The 15,077-nt window shown below is 43.1% G+C and overlaps 4 non-coding genes across 4 annotated transcripts; all 4 read left to right on the top strand.

Annotated features, from left to right (window-relative positions):
- The first annotated feature begins 1,428 nt into the window (after nucleotides 1-1,428).
- trnal-caa (transfer RNA leucine (anticodon CAA)) lies at nucleotides 1,429-1,537 on the top strand. The gene is made up of 2 exons: nucleotides 1,429-1,466; nucleotides 1,492-1,537. It is a non-coding gene; the product is annotated as a tRNA-Leu (tRNA).
- A 1,184-nt stretch (nucleotides 1,538-2,721) lies between these two features.
- Nucleotides 2,722-2,826, top strand: trnal-caa (transfer RNA leucine (anticodon CAA)). Its single transcript has 2 exons — nucleotides 2,722-2,759; nucleotides 2,781-2,826. It is a non-coding gene; the product is annotated as a tRNA-Leu (tRNA).
- A 364-nt stretch (nucleotides 2,827-3,190) lies between these two features.
- Nucleotides 3,191-3,299, top strand: trnal-caa (transfer RNA leucine (anticodon CAA)). Its single transcript has 2 exons — nucleotides 3,191-3,228; nucleotides 3,254-3,299. It is a non-coding gene; the product is annotated as a tRNA-Leu (tRNA).
- Nucleotides 3,300-4,334: 1,035 nt separating this feature from the next.
- Nucleotides 4,335-4,443, top strand: trnal-caa (transfer RNA leucine (anticodon CAA)). Its single transcript has 2 exons — nucleotides 4,335-4,372; nucleotides 4,398-4,443. It is a non-coding gene; the product is annotated as a tRNA-Leu (tRNA).
- The last annotated feature ends 10,634 nt before the right edge of the window (nucleotides 4,444-15,077 follow it).

Genomic DNA, 15,077 nt, shown 5'->3' with positions numbered 1-15,077 from the left:
GAGAGAGAGAGAGGGTGAGAGACATAGAAAGACAGAAGAGAGAGAGAGAGAGAGAGGGTGAGAGACATAGAAAGACAGAAGAGAGAGAGGGTGAGAGACAGAAAGACAGAAGAGAGAGAGTGAGAGACATAGAAAGACAGAAGAGCGAGAGAGAGAGAGAGAGGGTGAGAGCATAGAAAGGCAGAAGAGAGAGAGAGAGAGGGTGAGAGACATAGAAAGACAGAAAAGAGAGAGAGAGAGAGAGAGATAGAATTACATGTATTTTTCATGGATGGTGTTTCTGTGGTTGTGTGTGTATGCAAAAGTGTGTGTGTGTCCATGTTAACATCTGTATTGTTAGTGTGTGTTTTTATGTGTGTATGCATGCGTGTGTGTTTTTTTTTTTCTTTGCATGTACATATCCATGTATGTTTGCATGTATGTGTGTATGCGTGGCTATGCGTGCACGTGCGTTAGTGTGTGTGTGTGTGTGTGTATGTTTACTTCTGTATTGTTTGAGGGCCTATGACCAATCTGGGTTGATCGATGTACACACACACACACACACACACACACACACACACACACACATACATACTATGGATTAACTGAGAGAGTGTTACGTGAGCGAACATGACGTAACTGGTGGATGGTTAGTGAGATGGAGGCTGTGAATGGAGCGGCTGTGGTGTGTGTGTGTGTGTGTGTGTGTGTGTGTGTGTGTTGGCGGGGGGGGGGGGGGGGGGGGGCTTGACAGATGTGACTCTGCAGACTAATCATTATGTTGACTGTAAACATGCCTCTGTCAGAGAGGGGAAACGCCATACGCCTGGACGAGATGATGAGCCATGCAGAGTTAAGACAGATAACACCAGAGAGTCATTTAGAGTTAAAACCCGTTTGCTTCCGGCTGCGTCTACTTTACATTTCCCCCCGTTCCACATCGCTTTTAAAATACAAACTTTACAGTGTTAAACCCAGCTTGAAATTACCTGCTAACAAAGAATTAAGAAGACATGGATGTGACATTTAGGTTTGTAAGGCGACGTGTTTTTGAGGGAGGATTTCCAGTATTTCTAAGACTTCCGTTTCTGTCGGGATCTGGCTGGATCTCGTTGAGTAAACTGATGCAACTGTCAAATAAATCAATGTAAACACTGATGCAACTGTCAAATAAGTCAATGTAAACCCAGGTTACTGAGGGAAATACAATATACACAATACTTCAAACCATGTAAACCCTGTAATCTATAGGAGTAATGTGTGCATGTAAACATACTCAGTGTTTTTCAATCTACATTAGTCATATTTATGTTTCTACCCACACTTGCTACCAGTGTGCAGTTGTCTGGATGGCTGAGTGCATCATTTCCTCTTTGTTAACCAATCTGATATACATAAAGTAAGACTACTGCACATAATCAACTGATAGGCCCATGCTGCACAGCTGTCAGGATGGCCGAGCGGTCTAAGGCGCCAGACTCAAGGTTCACCCTTCCTTGGTGTTGAGGGTTCTGGTCTCTGAATGGAGGTGTGGGTTCAAATCCCGCTCCTGACATGAAGTTTAGTTTTCCCCACTCCACTCTCATTGGCTGTTGCTGGTCTCCATTCACATTTGAGTCATTGACCAACTCACACTACAGGAGGACGTCAAGATGTGTCAACGGATTTGAGTCATGAACAACAAAATCACAAACATCTGTCAATGCTGAACAATTCTCCAACTACCTGTTCCACCAAACACATCAATCCTATCACTTAAATGTTAAGTTAAATTGATTTCTTGACCCTGCAAACATACCCTTAGGTTTTGAAATCAAGTTTCTATGTCTGTTGGTTTCATAGTTATGGCTAAAAAATGATTAATTGCGGAAATCCCAGATCACCACTAAAATCCAATCAATTTTACCTTGGACCAAAGCCGACCTGTCCACCAATTTTCATGGAAATCCAATCAAAGGTTTTTGAGATATCCTGCTGACAGACAGACTAACAAACTACCTAACAGCGGTGAAAACATAACCTTCATAACCGTCAGAGGCAACAAACATGAAATAATAATGAAGGTCAAAGGCAATCACCCTCTTCCACCAGCCGTCCAGTTCACCCAGCCAACCCCTCACCCCGTGAACATGCTCTCATATGCACACACAACCCAGACTGACTAAACTTTGCTAATCTGCACATGGACACTAATATAAGCTCTTCAGGCTATTTGTCTACGTAGTTGTACTTTGCACATCTGTTATTTATGCATGGCTTGCTATTTATCAACCTAGATGTACCTTGCACATCTGTGACTGTGCCAATGGCTGCCAACTATGTCAGTGTTGCTGCACTGGAACAACTCTCCGGCTCTGATCGGATATTTGTAGTGTGTTTGTGTTTAGTATGTCATTCCTTGTGCACCCACTGTACTTGGCAATATAAAACGATTTTGACTCTGGTCAATTTCACAATGCAGCCTTACTTCTGCTGTAATGGGATTTCTGTTCTCTAAATAGAGTTGTGGGTTCAGCAGCATTTTTGTATTATTCCGGATGAGAGCGTTCACCAAATGAAAGAAGACAAACATTTAAATTTGTCATGTGAAGGAGTCAGCTGTCTTTGGCATTATTTTCTCCCATTTAGGTCTTTAAGAAGAGGAAAGGAGGAAGTGTTAGTAATTCCCCATCTGATGTACATAGAGTGACTCAAACCACCACTGCCCATAGCCAACTAACAGGAGTGCTGTGGGCAGCTGTCAGGATGGCCGAGTGGTCTAAGGCGCCAGACTCAAGGTTAATCCTTCCCCATGGGGCTTCTGGTCTCCAAATGGAGGCGTGGGTTCAAATCCCACTCCTGACAACAGTGTATCCCAAAATGCTCAGCCCAAATCCTCAATTATGAATCTTAACAGCCACATTAGCCTAAGCTCCACTTCTGATTTTTACAATGTATATTGGCCACTTTCTTGTTACTACTAAACCAGATATGATTCAAATGAAATCAATGAGTTCACACCGTTCTCACCTGGACAGACGAACCGAACTAGAGGAGCAAACACTCCAGAGTTTGAATAAATCTCGAGCTGCAAACATGCTTGGTGTGTATTCAATGGAAATTCAGCATAGCAAGTGATAGAAATGTAAAGAGAAAGAGAAGAAGAGGCCTACATTGGCCCAAGGTTTACTAACTACTGAACCAGATATGATTCCCTGCATCAGCCGATGTCAGGATGGCCGAGTGGTCTAAGGCGCCAGACTCAAGATTAATCCTTCCTCACTAATGGGACTTCTGGTCTCCAAATGGAGGCGTGGGTTCAAATCACACTCCTGACAACTGTTTATCGTAAAATGTTCATCCCAAAGCCTCATTTATGTATCTTAACAGCAACATTGACCCAAGGTTGGCTTCTGATTTTTACATTTTATATTGGTCATTTTCATATTACTACTAAACCAGAGATGATTCCTTGCATCTATCGATGTCAGGATGGCTGAGCGGTCTAAGGCGTCAGACTCAAGGTTAGTCCGTCCTCCTTCTTGGGGCTTCTGGTCATGGGTTCAAATCTCATTCCTGACAACTGGTTATCGTAAAATGCTCATCCCAAAGCCTCAAGTATGAATCGTAACAGCCACAACATGTTCATGTAGCATGTTTGAGAAATTCAAGTCCCATAGTACACTTAGGCGCCAGACTCAAGATTAATCCTTCCTCACTAATGGGACTTCTGGTCTCCAAATGGAGGCATCGGTTCAAATCCCACTCCTGACAATTGTTTATCCTAAAATGCTCATCCCAAAGCCTCACTTATGAATCTTAACAGCAACATTGGCCCAAGGTCGACTTCTGATTTTTACATTTTATATTGGTAATTTTCATATTACTACTGAACCAGATATGATCCCATGCACCCTCAGCTGTCAGGATGGCCGAGCGGTCTAAGGTGCAATACTCAAGGTTAATCCTTCCTCACTCGTGGGACTTCTGGTTTCCAAATGGAGGCTTGGGTTATAGCCTCACAGCCCTGTATTGGACAAAGTATGTCAGTGTTTTCCACGACTACCGAACACATTAACAACTTTCACATTTTACAATGTCGGCCATTTGATCTTACTTCCCAGCCTGATACAGTTGTTGTTAGTCAGGCTAACTTTACATCCTCTAGTGGTGTAAGGTGTCAGACTGAAGGTGAAGCCTTCCACTGTTGTGGGGCTTCTGGTCTCCAAATCCCTCACCCTGACAACTGTTTATCGTAAAATGCTCATCCCAAAGCCTCAAGTATGAATCTGAACAGCCACATTGGCCCAAGGTCTACTTGGACTTTTACAATGTTACTACTGAAGCAGATATGATTCCAGCTAGCCACAGTTGTCAGGATGGCCGAGCGGTCTAAGGCGCCAGACTCAAGGTTAATCCTTCCTCACTAATGGGACTTCTGGTCTCCAAATGGAGGCGTGGGTTCAAATCCCACTCCTGGCAAACATCTTCTACAAAACTACAAAACATGTAGTATAGCATCACAGTCCTCTATTCATCAAGTTTGACAAAGTATATTGGTCTTTATCACATCACAACTTTTACGTTTTACAATGTATGCTGGCCATTTGATCTTACTACCCAACCTGATACAGATGCATGCAGTCACAGGCTAACTTTACATCCTCTAGTGGTGTAAAGTGTCAGACTGAAGGTTAAGCCTTCCACTGTTGTGAAGCTTCTGGTCTCCCAGTGGAGATGTAAGATCAAATCCCTCTTCTGACAGGTTTCTTGGTTGAAATGTGGAAGAGAGAGACAGTTCTCCTTGTTTCTACTGCATAGCTCTTGAAAAGTAGTCATTGCAAGAAAGAGACACAGTTTTTTATTGGTCCACGTTTCATAATGTACATTTGTCATTTCCACATTGCTAAACAAAATGAGAGCATGTCCAAAAAATAAAAACAAAATTAGAATTGAAGAGTTGAAGACATTTCGCCACTCATCCGAGAGGCTTCATCAGTTCTATGATGGATGAGTGGTGAAACGTCTTCGACTCTTCAATTTTAAGTCCAGTGGATTTTGTTTTTATTTTTTTGGACATCTTCCTACCTGGATGACTAAAATTAATCTACACAGACACCATGAGAACAACTTTCCATAGACGCTTGTCATGATGATTGAATACTCTGAGGCAGCAGACACAGGAGGAGTGAAGCTTTAGCAAAACCGGCCATACTTAGCTACAGAAGCTGATGTCGCATTGTGTTTTGAGATGAATCTGTTCTCTGTGGTCTCATGGCACTAACACTGCCAGAATTAGAGGTCCCATTCCCTGTGTAGCTCAATGAGTAGAGCAAGACACTAACACTGGGACCACCCATGCTAAAAATGTATACACTACTGTAAAAGGCTTTGGATAAAAGCCTCCGCCAAATGGGGGTAATGTTATTTTTTGCTTACTGCTTCATTCTTCCTGCATAACATTTAGTCGTTAGTATGCAAGATGAGCTTTCTGACAAACACATCCCAACTCTCTCTCTCTCTCCTGTTTAGATCTGGAAGAGGAGGAATGCCTCCCTGTGTCCTAGTTTCCACAGAAAACACTTTCCATTTCCCCTGAATGGAAATCGAGCAGCGAGGCTATGGGAATCATCTGACAGGCGCGCAGCAAATGTAGTTTTCTTTTTGGGGCCGGCGTTTACAGCAGCGGCATCTCACATGAGGAAGAGCTGATCTGCGGTCAGCTTTTATCTCCCAGGTCGCTGAGGAGGAGACGGTAGGGGGAGACGCGCCTGGTGATCCGAGATCGGTAACGCTGCTCATGGAAGCTTGAAAAATGCCGGCCTAAAGATAGAGAATAATGCCAGAGTAAATATAGAGGCAGTGGGATGTTTCCTTGCTGCTCATGCATGGCAACCCTCCCAGTTCTGGTCATTTTTATCATGTTTTTACTTGAATTTACGGTTTGCTGGTGACCTCAGCACACTCAAAAACCTACTGTAAAAGCTCAACAGTGTATGGTTGTCGATTTTGAAATAAAAGGTTGTTTTTCTTCATTTTAAAAAACGACTTTGATGATACACTTTTCATCTGAAAGCAGTGATGCGCTTGACTAAATATAGACAAAAACAGAATATCTCGTGGAGGAGATATTCTGCTCCAGTATTGATGTAGGAAAATGACAAGCCTATCTCTTTTCTCTGTGTCCAGTATGGGAGAAAACGTCCGCTTCAGCACACTGAAAACCCACTGTACAAGCTCAAAATGTATGGGTGTTGATTTTGAATATAAGGTTGCTTTTCTTCATTTTATTTTCATCTGAAAGCAGTGATGTTCTTGACTATATATAGACAAAAAAGAGAATATCTTGTGGAGGAGCATTCGGCTCGAATATTGATGTAAGAAAATGACTTAGGATTCGCCCCTTTACATGCCTACCTCTTCTCTTCTTTGTACAGTATGGGAGAAAATGTCAGATCAAACTCCATTGCAAATTCTGGCAGGTTAATGTTCAGCAAAACAGATAGCTCACAGTTTTATTTCAGCTGTATGCATGCGGCAACTCTCAACTTTTATGACTGATTCACCTTTTGTACCTATAATTCTCTCGTGGTTTTAATGTTCTTTACTTGAATTTAAGGTTCAGACACGATCACTGATGTGCTGAATAAGTTCTGTGACCCCAGCACACTCACAACCCGCTGTAAAAGCTGAGGAATGTATGGTTGTCGGTTTTGAATATAAGGTTGTTTTTCTTAATTTAAAAAAAAAAAAATGACCGATGATGATACGCTTTTCATCTGAAAGCGGTGATGTGCCTGACTATATATAGACAAAAACAGTGGAACAGCATTCTGCTCCAATATTGATGTAGGAAAATTACATGCCTATCTCTTCTCTCTTTGTACAATATGGGAGAAAACGTCACATCAAACTCCTTTGCAAATTCTGGCAGGTTAATGTTCAGAAGTTAATCTCACACAGCATGAATTAAGACCTTTTTGAGTTGAGTTCAAAATTTGGCGAACATGTGATCCACCGGGCAGCACCTGATTGGTTCACCTACAATCCCACCAAAATACAGTATGGAGAGATGCAAGGGGCAGTGCAAATTTGACACATAAACATAAAATATTGACACATGAAATATCTGCTGCGTGATGGACCGTATTTCTGCCGAATTTCCCAGCGGACCCCAACAATTCGGGAAAGGTCTTAAATCAGAGAGACAAGAGCGACACCCACTCGGTGCACTGGACGTTTCAGGGATCAAACCTCAGTTTCGGGACGGTCTCTCTCAGCCTTCCTCCCAGGTGGCTGTCACATCACACTTCTCCCTCCTGTCATGCTCCATAGGAGGCGATCTTATGAAGCTGAGTCAAACAAATCTGCTTCCGTTCCCTGTAACTTTAGCTGAGCATGATGGGGCTTGTCGGCACTCTTTACTGTAATTTATCTCCTCTGGTGTTCATACCAGTTAGGAACACATGAACAAATAGAAGAAATATGAGCATCGGTCCAGACTTCATTTTGTTCTGCTATAGGCTTTCCAAGCATGAGGAACTGCTGGCCATCAATTCATTGGTTGGACACAGTACACAACTTATAGGCTGATTATAGCCACGATTCGACATTAAGAATGATTTTAAAGATCAGACCAAGTCACTGCTAGTTTGGACCTTTTTGTACAGATGATCCTGTAGTGTGTGAAGGGTTCAGGACTTTCATCTCTTGCCTCCCGATCCAATCAGGCCCCTCAGGATAATTTAAAATGGATACAGACAACTTTTCAACTTTCCCCCCGTTGTCCCCCTCTAGTGTTTCCAAGTGGTATTGTTGTTTGCACCGCTGTTGCAAAGACAACCGGATCACTTTCCATTAGAGCCTAGCTCTGTGCAACAGAACAAACCATCTGTCTGCTTATCAACTCCTTGATCATAACACAATATAGTAACTTTCACCATCTCTCATTTTAGAAAGGCCACTGCAAGAAAACGTGTTCTTTGTTTAGATTATCAAACGGACAATGGATCATTTGTTTGTTTCTGGCTGCTAGCGTCAGCATTAGCTAGCATTAGCAACATGGCTAACATTGCTAACGCTAGCTACGCTAGCTAACACTAGCAGCCAGAAACAAACATAGTTAGATGTTTGTTTCTTTGTTCCAGAAACAAACATAGATATTTGTTTCTGGCTGGTCCTGGCTTCCTTGTAGCTCCTGGTTCGTTTTCTGGCTGCTAGCAGTAGCGTTAGTCATGTTGCTAACGCTAACGCTACCGGGGAAAACCTATCCTATTCCTCTTTTGGTTGGGCAATGGATGACGCACTTCCTTTGTGCCGTAAATCGAGCCTTCATTCTCCCGGGAGATCGTACCCGGTGGCAGACAGAATTGCATAGTGAAAGCGAGGCTTATAGGGAACCAATCTAAACGCCGATGATGTCATTATTCTATAGCCGTTACACTGTGCAATCAACATTTACTTCATAATGATGAGTTAAAGCAAAAAAGTTGTCTATAGGGTCTTTAAAACGTGTGACAGTCTTGACATCCTTCCATCAAGAAAACAGTTAGGCTAAAGAAAAAGTTCTCTGCTCTATTACTGATAAAGGCGAGTGGCAGAGGACTGGAAGACTGAGTTGATAAAAAAAGAGGAATAAAAGGTGATTAGAAACAGGAGTTGAAGATGCTGAATTTCCGTGAAGGAATTTGAAAGCGCTCTCTTGTCTCCTCTCTTCTTCGTCTTTATCGAGAATTAAAATGGCCTCACTGTGACGGCATACAAATGAGGACATTTAGAAACACTGCACACTCCCACATATCTTGTCACCTGTGTGTGTGTGTGTGTGTGTGTGTGTGTGTGTGTGTGTGTGTGTGTGTGGAGGGGGAGGGTATGCAGAGAATGAGGATGAGGATGGTGATGATGATGGGAAGGAAGGAGGAAGAGAATGAGGGTGGAGGAGGAGGAGAAGAAGAAGATGGAGGAAGAGAAAATAGGTGGAAAGAGAGAGGAATAAGAGGAATAGGAGGTGGAACAAAAAGAGAAGGAGCTGGTGAAGGAGAGGAAAAAGGAGGATAATAAGAGGAGAAGAAGAAGAAGGTAGAGGAGGAGGAGAGAAAGGTGGTGGAGGAGAGGAAAGCGGAGGAGGAAGAGAAGGAAGTGGGTGTAGAGGAAACGAAGGAAGGGGTAAAGAAGGAGGGGGGAGAGGAGGAGAAGAAGAAGAAGGTGGATGAGGAGGAGAAGAACATGGCGAGGCAGAGAAAAGGGGGAGTAAAAGGAGGAGGAAGAGAAGGAGAAGGAGTTGGTGAGCTATAGGGATGAAGAGGCGGAGAGGAGACAGAGGAAAAGAATACGATGAAAAAAGAAGATGAAAGAGAGGAGAAGAAGGAGGGTGGCTGAGAAAATGGAAGTGAATTCATTTTTTCTGTCTTCACCTCATCAATCTCTATCGTGACCGTCACTTCCAACACACACACACACACACACACACACACACACAGTTGTCTCAGTTTTCCTCTATATCTTACAGACACACTCCTTCTCTCATACAATATCTCACACTCTCTCTCCTCAATCAAACACACTCTCTCTCTTTCTCAGATTAACCCCCACCACCACCACCACCACCACCTGTCACCCAACACACACCCACAGGTCTACTGAAACTGAGTAGTAAGACCTTAGCATAACGGCTAAAGTAAGCTAAGCTAAGCTAGCCTCGGTCACTACAGCGCAGTGTGTGAGCCTTATTGATTTGACACAACTGGGGCTGAACGTGATCACCCCCCTCCCTCCCCCTCCCTCCCTCCGTCTGATCAATCAGAGTGTGCCCTGTCTATTAAATAGGCCATCGCACTGATTGATAACTACAGACAAAACATGGCGTCCTCCAATACACTCAATACACATCAATAGAGGATGCTGTGTGTATCTCTGTTAGGGGTTACACTGATATATATGAGGTCGACATTTGGCCTTTGATTAAAAATCACATTGATCCATTCAGTGTCGTCCACCTCTGATGTGATTAATTGATCACGTATTTATTGTAGAATTGATCGATACTACACTGGTTGTCTATGGGAAGCCCTTAACCTGAAATTACTCTAATGAGACATTTTGATCAGATTCCACACAAATATGCATGAATATGGTTTATGATTTATTGTTATTAAAATCCTAGGTTTCAGTGGAGGTTTTAGTGTCCCATGATGGTCAAACTGCTGTTTAAGCAAAAACTGTGAGAGAAACACTGACAACTTCTTAATTTTTTTTCTTTTTTTAGCATGAAAAAGGTCAAATATATTGAATATCGGCACAAAATATCAGCTATAGCCTCAATCCAAAAACCCAAATCAGTACCCAGGTCTGTACAGTGCAAAAGACAAAGTGAGCTTCTTCTATTATTAATATATTGACGGATTCCATCTGATGGGACCACAGAGAAAAAGGGGTGGGAGAGAGAGAGAGAGAGAGAGAGAGAGAGAGAGAGAGAGGGAGAGAGAGAGAGCGATGAAAAAAACACTTGGCTATATAGAAAACTGTGTTGAAAACAAGAGAGCCTGATTTTTATGATTCAGCAGGTTGATGTCGACCAAGGAAACTTGGTGTGTGGACGCTCAACAAGCTCGACAACCTCTTCTGCCCGTCAGCTCACATGTTGGCACAACATACACATCCATGTTAATGACCTCCAACTGTGTGTGTGTGTGTGTGTGTGTGTGTGTGTGTGTCTTGACAGTACATGTGTTATACCCTCAAAGTATGTGGAGCTAGAGGCAGTGTGACTGTGTGTATCTTTATAATGTGTTGGACTGTCAGCACAAGTACAGTCACAGGCTCTGTGTGTGTGTGTGTGTGTGTGTGTGTGTGTGTGTGTATTTTCCATACACACAGTATATTCTCCTCCATGTATGAATGCGTGGAGCCTTGGGCAAAGTGAGCTAAGCCTTGACCTGGGTTTGACCTCCGATCGACCAATCAGAGAGAGAACACGTTGAATCGGAGACCAGCCAAGTCAAATCGAGTTGTCATATTTATTTAGAAAACGCTTTTATCAAACTGGTTTCTGGGATCACAAATACAGATAAAAACAAGAGATAAGAACATGAGAATCACTCCAAGAAATGAAGTCAGAGCTTATGCATGCATGTGTGTGTGTGTGTGTGTGTGTGTGTGTGTGTGTGTGTGTGTGCGTGCACGTTTACGTCTGTGCCTGCCTGCACATGTATATGAACACATATGACAGCAGCAGGGCGGTCTGCAGGTGAAGTAAGTGAATGAGAGACTGCAGGAAGGTAAACAAAGAGAAAGGAGTGGCTGGTAGTGTGGGAGTAGAGTCAGACCAGTGTTACTCTGTCTGATGCTGCATTCAGGTGCTCCAGAAAAGCTCTGATTTCCCACTACTGAGGTTGTAGATATCACTTGTCACACATTCGGGTGCATTTGGTCGGGAATAATAAAGAGAAAAACACTAGTTTTATGGTCACTATTTATACAGGAAAAAAGTACATTGATCAACAATTGATATCCTGGCATATCTGCATAGTAACCCTTTAAGAGCTGGTTTGTACACTTTGCACTTACAATGTCTTGCCACACCCATGACATTACATGATTTTATGAGGGGAATTGTCCTTACTAGTACTTGCACACTATTATTGTGTATTTACAATACTTTTCCATTGGTAAATACACAGGTTAATGCACTGGAATAAGGCGTTTGTAAGCTCTTATCCTAAAGTAGCTGACATCCCCCCACCCCCCAAAACACCAACAGTTAGATGGTACATTTTTTGAATCTGCACTTTCATCGGAACAAAGTGTCCAAGTAAGATTAGCGGCCTGAACTAGAACTGAAACTGGAACCCAAACCTATGAATTATGGAAACTGGCTACTTTTGAACCATTCGATTACTTAATTGAGACTATGAAACCTCAAACTACAAATAGGATTAAATCTATATATTATTGCCAAAATTAAAAAAAAAATACAAATAAACTGGTTAACTCACTCAACAATGCTTTTGTCAGGATTAGATTTGCAGTAGTGTGTGTTGGATCTGGCTGCTACTGCTCTGTTGAGATTTGGCTTTAAAGACACGGCCAAGGGGGTACAGAGAGAGAGGAAGTGTGAATTGAGTAAGGAAAGGAGACAAGGAAAGGAGAGAGGAAGAAGGATGCAAATTAAACTCACTGAAACTCACAGCAAAGGTGGGCTGGATCGGCATATCACAGTATTGTCCAATCACGATCCACCAAGGACTGAGTCTGCAGGATTTCAGCATTTAGTTGGAATGAAAACCTGTTTGCCTTCCTGGATGATTGAAGACCACTGGTATAGAAACATCAAATACTGATTATCAAATCCAAGAAAGCCAAGTCAATACTTGTGACCTTGTGGAGAAAGTTTTTTTCAAGTTGTCTTGAGGAGAACGATCTTCTCATGAAAGTGAGAACAGAGACACTTCCTTACAGTCTGAGATGGACTGTGTGTATGTGTGTGTGTGTGTGTGTGTGTGTGTGTTTTGTTGTGTATCAGTTAAGACACACAGCTGTTCAATTTCCCAGCTGTTTCAGGCTTTTCCCAGCAGCTGTTTGTGATGCGTTGTTCTCGCAATGAATCTTGACTTGAGGCCAAGTCTCCATCTGATGCTTCCTCAGCTGGCAAGTAAACGTCCAGGATCTTCATCTGTCCTCCGTCCTCGCGTTGTTTTGGAATTGTACTTCGGTTAGATATTATGTAAAACGCGTCATTGTTACACAGCTGGCTACTAAAGTTCTTGGACTGTTTCTATAACAGGCGTCAAGGTGTGACGTGTCGTCCATCATCGTCCATAGCACTGCTGATGTCGGCTTGTGCATTTTAAAGTTCTATGTTACCCCTTTTCGACCAAGGCAGTTCGTGGGCCGGTTCGGAGCCGGTGCCTAATCTCGAACCAGTTCTTGGCGTTTCGACAGCCAAAGAACCGGCTCTCGGCCAGGAAAACTGGTTCCAGAGTGGCACCAACACTTTGCTGGTCTAGAATAAAGAACCGCTTACGTCAGGGGCTGGGGGCGGGATTATCATGACCAACCAAAACCAACAAGACTAAGAAGACCGCCATTAAAAAACCAGAGCTTCATGGACATGGACACGGACGTGAAATCTAAGCAGCAGTGGTCTGTGGAGGAGACAAACTGTCTCCTTGCATTGTGGTCGTCGACAGAGATGAAAGCTGCCAATGAAGGCTCGCAAAGCCAGGAGCAACACTTGTAAAGAGACGTAGTCCACCATTTTGGTTGTTGTGCTTGAAGTTGGCGCTAGTGTTGCTGGGAAAGTGGAGACGTATACAGACGTGTACAGTGACGTAATGACGTGGCTCTCTAGCCAGCTCTAGCCCGTGGAAAAGCAAACTGGTTCTTAGAAGGTTCGCAAGTTGAACCAACTGCGAACCGGCACCAGCACTAGGTTCCAGTTGGTGGAAAGGGGGTCACAGATGACCTTTTCGTGGTATAACATTCACTTTTAATTGATGTTAGTGCTTGAGTTTGCCTTTCCAAGCTCCAACGAAACCATCAACATAACATGAGACTCTGAACAGCTGATTCTGAGCGGCGGCATGCTGATAGAACACTGAAGGAAACAGTAGATGGTCGATAGTTGCACAGAAGATGCAGTTGTGACTTGTGACCAGAGGAGCCGCTGATGGCCAAGTCATCACATGGAGCTTTAAATGACTGCCACTGGAAGGCAGAGAAGAAGAAGTGTGGGGTGGGGAGATAGACACAGGCAGACAGATATAAATGCCAAACATCAGAGGATGGGTTATTAATACTACGCCGGTGTTTGATAGGTCACTATGAGACATGGGGACATGACCCGATAAAATCTATTTACAGTATCTGTTTACATCCAGACCTTTCATAAGCATCTTAAGCTGTGATGCAACGCCAGCTTGGAACGGAGCACTTGGCACCGACTCCACATTGTATCATAAATCAGATCTTAAATTATATCACACACACACACAAGGCCACATGAGAAGCTTGTAGGCCGCTGCTAACAGGCAGCGTTGCATACAGCCTGTTATTTATTATAGTAAAGTTACCATTTTTTTTGTCTGTTAACTGCAAAGACAGACAGATGTGTACAAGTCAACATGGCTGGCATCATGAAAAGCTGACAAAATCACAAAATATATGTTTAGTTGGTTCCATGGACCTTGGAAAACACATCTATAACTTTAGGTAATTTTTATTTTTTCAAAACAGATATTTAGCATATATGGCAGTCAGGGCAAGAGGGCATTTTGTTCCCCCTTGATATGATTTTTAGGGGCTTTTTGATCCTTTTCAGAGGTGATTTTATTGATCTTGTAATACATTTTCTTTGCTTATTGGCAAATAAACACTCAATTTGTATCACTAAAATTCGTTTGAACTTCTTTCCCACTGCTGGAAACTGGCAGCAGGCCTTCCAGGAGCATCTTCCCCACCCAACTACTCCATCTTCCACCCTCCATTGTTGAGTTTTTTTTTTTTTACCATATTGGTCATTTTATTTTTTGTTGACTCAGTGGTTTGTGTCGATCGGCATTTTCTCCTCCTGCTGGCTGCCTTTCTGCTGCTTCAGGCTGCGAACTCGCTTGTTTTCTGATGAAAAACCGCTCTGTTTTTCTCTTCCAGAACACACTGGACTGAATCAGCCGGTCATAGGCTCCACGAATCACCTACGGTAGCCTACGGGGGACAACTGTTTTTCATTTCAGGGGGATTTTTAAGCCTTGTAGCAGTTCTTCCTGCTCCAGCCAGCACCTAAAAAAGCCTTGGTGTGGTCAGGGAATCTGCAGCTTATGGTATATAACATAATTGTGTTTGGAACAGATGAACCAGTAAGTGAGCGAACACAGACAGAGAGAGACACACACACACACACACACACACACACACACACACACACTTGCTCCCTCAGCCCCCTTCCCCTATGGTAACTAGTGCAAAGGTCAAGGTTAGCCTGCTGGCTGAGTGAGTGAATTAGAGAGCGAGGGAGCAAAAGAGTGACTGAGTGAACGAGTGAGCGAGTGACAAAGCGAATGAGTGAGAGGGCGAGCGCGAGAGCGAGTGACACGGAGGATGAATTAATACCAATATCTCCC

Source organism: Centroberyx affinis, unplaced genomic scaffold (genome assembly GCF_046629955.1).
Source record: "Centroberyx affinis isolate AG114_WGS23_722 - 3 ecotype Tasmania unplaced genomic scaffold, CSIRO-AGI_Caff_v1 ptg001933l_1, whole genome shotgun sequence".
NCBI lineage: Eukaryota > Metazoa > Chordata > Actinopteri > Beryciformes > Berycidae > Centroberyx > Centroberyx affinis.
This window is presented reverse-complemented; position numbering and strand designations above follow the sequence as displayed.